Source organism: Monodelphis domestica, chromosome 6, assembly GCF_027887165.1.
Source record: "Monodelphis domestica isolate mMonDom1 chromosome 6, mMonDom1.pri, whole genome shotgun sequence".
Taxonomy (NCBI): Eukaryota; Metazoa; Chordata; class Mammalia; order Didelphimorphia; family Didelphidae; genus Monodelphis; species Monodelphis domestica.
In genome coordinates this window covers 197,214,598-197,220,597 of record NC_077232.1, presented here as the reverse complement: position 1 = coordinate 197,220,597, position 6,000 = coordinate 197,214,598, and positions in this window count along the sequence as shown.

The window sequence follows — 6,000 nt, the reverse complement described above, 5'->3', positions numbered from 1 at the left end:
GTTTGTATCTCTTATTTCTAGAGACTTCATTTTCTTGTTCCATCAGAAAATCCAAACGCACCATTTTATCCCCACCCCAATAGTTAAATGGCTTCTTTATTATTTTACAATGCATAATGCATAATAATTTCATAAACATCCCCATGTTTAAGTGGAAAAAGAAGGGAAAGGGATGTATTTATGTAATGGAGGTCAGGGTTGGTTTGGAGGTTACAGAAGGACACCATAACCTCTTTTGTCAGCTTCCTATTAGGATAAAAAGGTGAAATCTTTCTGGGGGAGAAAAGTTACCTTCATTTTCTAGTAGAAGCAGTCAAATAAATGGCATAATAATAGACAATGTGCTAAGTAACAAGTTTCTTCTTTACATGTGCTATCTGCTGCTTCCCATTCCCTGAAGATTTCTTTCTGATCTCTTCCCCTTTTCCCAGGGGAACTTCCTTTCCATTATCACCACCACCACCATCCTCCTCCCCCCCCTTTTTGCCTCAGGGAGCATAGAGATTGGCTGTACCAATCTCTATCTTCATTCAGTCTTATCTTCATTCAGAAAAAAAAAAAAAGGTCTGCTTGACAAAGCTTCTCTGCTGGATTTTACCTGGGCTCTGACTATTGGTCTGCTTTCTGATCAATTTCTTGTTTAGTAAAGCCTTTGCCATGCATTTTATATTTATAGTCTGGAAGGTCATCAGTTCTCATCTAGGTTTTATGGCGAAAGGAAAGGTAAGATCGGCTTGGAACTTACTTAAACCCAGCACTGTCCAAAATGGAAACCAAAATGGTATCCCTGTGAGGGAATCTAGAGGAAGGATTCAGGATTTTTAGAGTTGAAGTGACCTTACATATCAGCTGGTCTAAATTCCTTATTTTACAGATCAAAAAAAAAAAAAACAAACAAAACCTAAACCTAAAACTGAAGCCAAGAATCTAAAAGAGTTGCCAAAAGTCAAATAACTTGTGTTTAATGGGTCGACTGCTATCTAGCCCTGAGAAACCCACTAGGATTGGAACCTAATGCAAGTGATGAAAGGTGGGATCTAGTATTTTGAGAAGGATTGCAGGAAGAGAAGAGGCAGTGCAGGGAGTCATGAGCTTCCTCTTCTTTTCCTTTCTAGCCTTTTTTTTTTTCAGTGATTTCAGTGGTCAAGCAGGCAATGTTATCTTCCTTTGGGGAAATGCTCTTTCAGTACTTAAGCTTCCATGATATCTCAGCTGAGTCCTAAGATCAGTGGCCACTTCTGAGAGTCACTGTAGCCCTGCATTCCTCACTGTAGTCTGAGCAAATCACCATTTGCAAATGAATTAACTTTGGTCAGCTACTGGCCTGGGGAAATTGGATATTGAATTTTTAGCTTTGTTTTACTTTTCCATTTCTACTCAGGATAATTATAGATGGGTCTAAATGAGGGTTCCAGTCTGAAATGAAGCTCTAGATTTCTTTTCCCTTGCTCCAATGACCATTTCATCTATTTGTAGCTTCATTTCACCTCCCAAGGAGGAAATGTGTGAGCATCTCAATGAATCTAAGAACCCATAGGGATTGCCCACACTATGGTTTCAAGGCATAAACAAAGAGCTCTAAGGTTTCTTTTATATAATAATTAAATTATTGATTAATTATTTTCTAAGGAAATCACCTTGATATGGCATTCAACTGAGGCTCAGCTCAAAGGGATCTAATGTGAGTAATTAAAAAGGTGCCAGTTGTAGGATCTGAGAGATTTTATTGGTACCTACAAGCATATGCCTAGATCCAGTGGGACACAGAGATCGTTCACTTTGGGGAAGATCTAGGTTGATGTATCCTGCCTCTTGGACTTAGAACCTATGTGACCTTAAGCAAATTTTTTAAATCTCCCTGGGTCTTAGTTTCCTCATCTAAATTGAGAGGGTTATACTAGATGACCTCTGAGGTCCCTTCCACCCTTAGAGTCAATGAGTCAATATTAGATTGAACAGGACCCAAACAATGAACCAAGCTATCCTGCCATGGGGGGAAAAAGACATCCACACTACCCTCTGCTGGGTGATCCTTGTTACATGTCATAAAACTGGGACCAATCAATCAATCAAATATTTATTAGGTGCTAAAGGCAAAAAATGAAACAGTCCCAGCTCTAAGGAAACCCTGTGTCTTTAAGTAGATAAACATACATATATAATAAGTATACACAGTATAAATATATGGTGAATAAATGTAAAATAAATATCAAAGTGCTTAGGAAGGGCATCAGCACTGGAAAGGAATCTAAAAAGCAATGGTTGAACCATGGTTGGCCCATGCTTAAATCATAGGATACTTTGTCCCATGCTTCTCACAACCCCAAAGCATTCAATTTTAGAAATTTGGCACTTACAGTTCTAAAGTTATCAACCCATCCATCACATGATTTCCTTCCTCCTAACCTTTTGGAAGAGTTGATCTGTTGGTCTATAATAATTATATGGGATATTATTGGGATATGAATATATACTCTACAGGTCATATTTATTGATCAACTAATGTTTGTTCTTGGAAATAGAACATAGCATATATCATTTGAGGGACAAAAGCATCCATGTAACTGTGTTATTCTCACAGGAGGCAATTTATCTTATAATATAAAAGCAGTTTTTGAGCCACTTTGAACCTATTCCCATATGAGACATAAAATAGATTAATATAAGTCACCTGCCAGGACAGGGTATTGTGACATATTTTAAAGGAAGCAAGGCCTTTCTTGAAGCTCTAGATTTATTTCCTTTGCTCCAATGACCATTTCATCTACTTTTAGCTTCATTTCACCTCCCAACAAGGAAATGTGTGAGCATCTCAATGAATCTAAGAATCCATAGTTATTGCACACACTGTGGTTTGAAGACAGGACAAGAGACTCATAAGCAAAGAGCTCCAATATTTCTTTTATATAATAATTCATTGGTTCCTCAAATCTATATGTGGGAAAATAAATCTGCTGAAATACATATATTTTGGAGAGACTCGGAAAAAAATATAAAACAAGGAAAAAAGATTCAGTCGAATTCAGGGAGCACTTATCAGGTCTCTGTGAAGTTCAAGGCACTGTGTTAGGGATACAAAGCATGGGATTAAAAAAGATTCCCTGCCCTCAAAGAACTAACCTTCAGATCGGTATGAAAAGGTTTTCTTCCTATATATGTCTCTCTAATGCTAATGCTTAGTGGAAAATAAAGACTCCAGAATGACTTCAAAAATATGCTCTTTTTTCCCCCATTTATCTATTCCCTAATTCTGTTAGTTGTCTAGACCTACACTGTCAAAACACCTATATTCCACATTTTTCAAACTCTATTTTTTAAATTTGGTATTGATATTTTCTATTTCTTACATCACCATAGCTATCCAAAGTATATCTCCCTTGCATCTTTGTCAAGAACCATCCCACTTGATGGTATTTTATTAGAGGAGGGAAAATCAGGACAACTGATTGATACATTAAGAAAAATCTGAAAACAAATACAACATATAACAGCTATATGGAACTCCCACCTCCACAAAGGGAATAGGTTGGGGTGTCTTAGTATCTCTCTTCATTTCAATCCTACTTGATTTTTATCAATCTAAATGAAACCAGAATCAGATTCAATCCAATCCAATCAAATAAAACCAAATCAGAAATATTTTTCTATTTATTTTTGATTTTTTAGTGTATAGCTATTCTTTCCATTTACATCATAATTGCTGTATTTATTTTCTTGGTTCTGCTAACTCAATCTGAATCAGTTTCAATGGCTCTTTCTACACTTCTCTGTATTCATGACACACATCAATTCTACTACATTCATCCTCCATTTTATGAGCATTATTTTGTTTCCAGTTCTTACCTATCACCAAAAATACTGCTATAAATATTTTGAAGTAAATGAAGATGTTTTTTCCTATCAATGACTTTGGAGTCTCCGGTATAAGAGATATAAACATTTTAGTTACTTGATTTGCATCATTACAAATTTCTTTCCAAAATGTATACAGTTGTCCCTCACTATATCACAATTCACTTATGGCAGGTTTTTAAATACACACACACACACACACACACACACACACACATATATATATATATATATATATATATATATATATATATATATGAATTCTGTATCAGTTACACTTATTGTGGCATGCTATTGACTAATGGAATGAAAGGCAACCACTCACAGCACTGTGTGCTGATTGACTCAGTGACTGTAGGTTAATAAGAGGGTGGAAAAAGTTTATAGGAGAATGAGAAGGATTTATAAAGCTGTAAAATATATGTAAATAATAAATTAAATATAATGCTGCTACTTCATGGATTTTCACCTATCAACATAACTCCCTCAATAGGTGAGGGATCACTTTATATCATTTCACATATCAAGCATCAAATTTGTGGACCTATCCTTCCACAACCCTGCCAATATTAAGTATTCAGTTTTTTGCCAATTTCTAGGTTATAAAATGAAACTTTGCCAATTTGGAGCATTTTTCATATGTTTGTAAATACTTTACTCTCCTTTTAATTTTTTAAAGAATTTTTTAATATACTTTGACCATTTATCTATTGGGAAAGGGCTATTAGTCATAGATATGTGTGTATGCATATATATACAAATATACATATTTGTTGTGTTTGTTTAAACATCTTGAAAACCAAACTGATAGAAAAATTTGAAGTAATTAAAGTAATTTTAGCGTCAAAAGACACTAAAAACCACAGAGAACCTTCAGTGCACACAAGGCCAAGACTGCAAAGAATCCCACAAGAACTCACTCTCCGGAAGCTAAGAGCCACCAAGAATGAAGAGAGCCCAAGAATCCACCAATCACGAAGAGCTCAAGAATTCAAGTGAGCAAATCTCTGTCAGGCCCCCACTTGTATAGTTTTCTCCATCTATGAGCTCTCCTCCTCACATGTCAGGAATCAATCACAGCCTTATAATTTGCCTAGCACTGCTGGGAGGGGAGGGGCACAAGCACTGTGGCCTTTTAGGGTATGAACTTCCTTTGTTAGTGACTTACTAAGTGTTAAGTAGGGATACTTTAAATTCTTGATTGGTTAACTTAAAACAGGCAAAGGGTTCATCTTTTATTTTTCAGTATTTATTTATAAGTCCTTGAACTTATTTACTGTTTTTCTAATGATTTATATGGTTTTGCTCAATGTCTTTGAGTTTTTTTCTTCAAATCTTTAGTAATTTCAGTCTTTCCACACCTCGTTTTCTCTATCATTCACTTTATGACTCCTTCCCTTTTGGTTGTAGTTTCCTTTGGAGCTGCCCAATGAAATTTGTTGGGTGGGGGGAGGGCAAGGGATTGGGGTGTCAGAACTTTGTACAGATTTATGGTATGCTCTTTCCTTCAGGCTTATTGGAGCTTCCCCCATCCCATACACACTCACTGTCCTTTCCTGGTATCCTCTCCTGCTCTCTCTAAACCTTTGTTCTTTGAACCTAGAATGAGCACAAGGTCAGTGTGCATCATTTCACAGGGTTTGGGGAGAGTTTTAGATTCTGGGTATTTTAGTCCATGGAGACAACTAAGTGACTTTATCTTCGCTGCAAAATTTTTGTTTTGTAGAAGTATGAGAGGTTGTAGAGACAAAAGAAAAGGTCTACTCTTCTATCCTTTTGCTCATATAAAGTAAAAATCTCATTATTCCTTACATAAGAGAAACATACACACACATATCAATTTTAATATTCCATTATGACTCCTCACCCCAAGATCTATCAAACAGAAAATTGACAATAGAATATAAGCTCCTTGAAAGCAGGCAGTGTTTTATGTTTTGTCTTTTTAGCCTTAATATATTAGTGCTGATACCTATCATACTAGTACACACTGGACATTTTGGTGAATGATAATTGCATTGACTTTGTTCTATGCTTTTTTTAGAAGGAAGCTTCATTTGGTGTAAGGAATTCACAATAAGAAAACCCCTTCAATCAAATCAGGCAGGCATCTGCCCTGCAACTAATCGGAATGCAATGTAAGGCAAT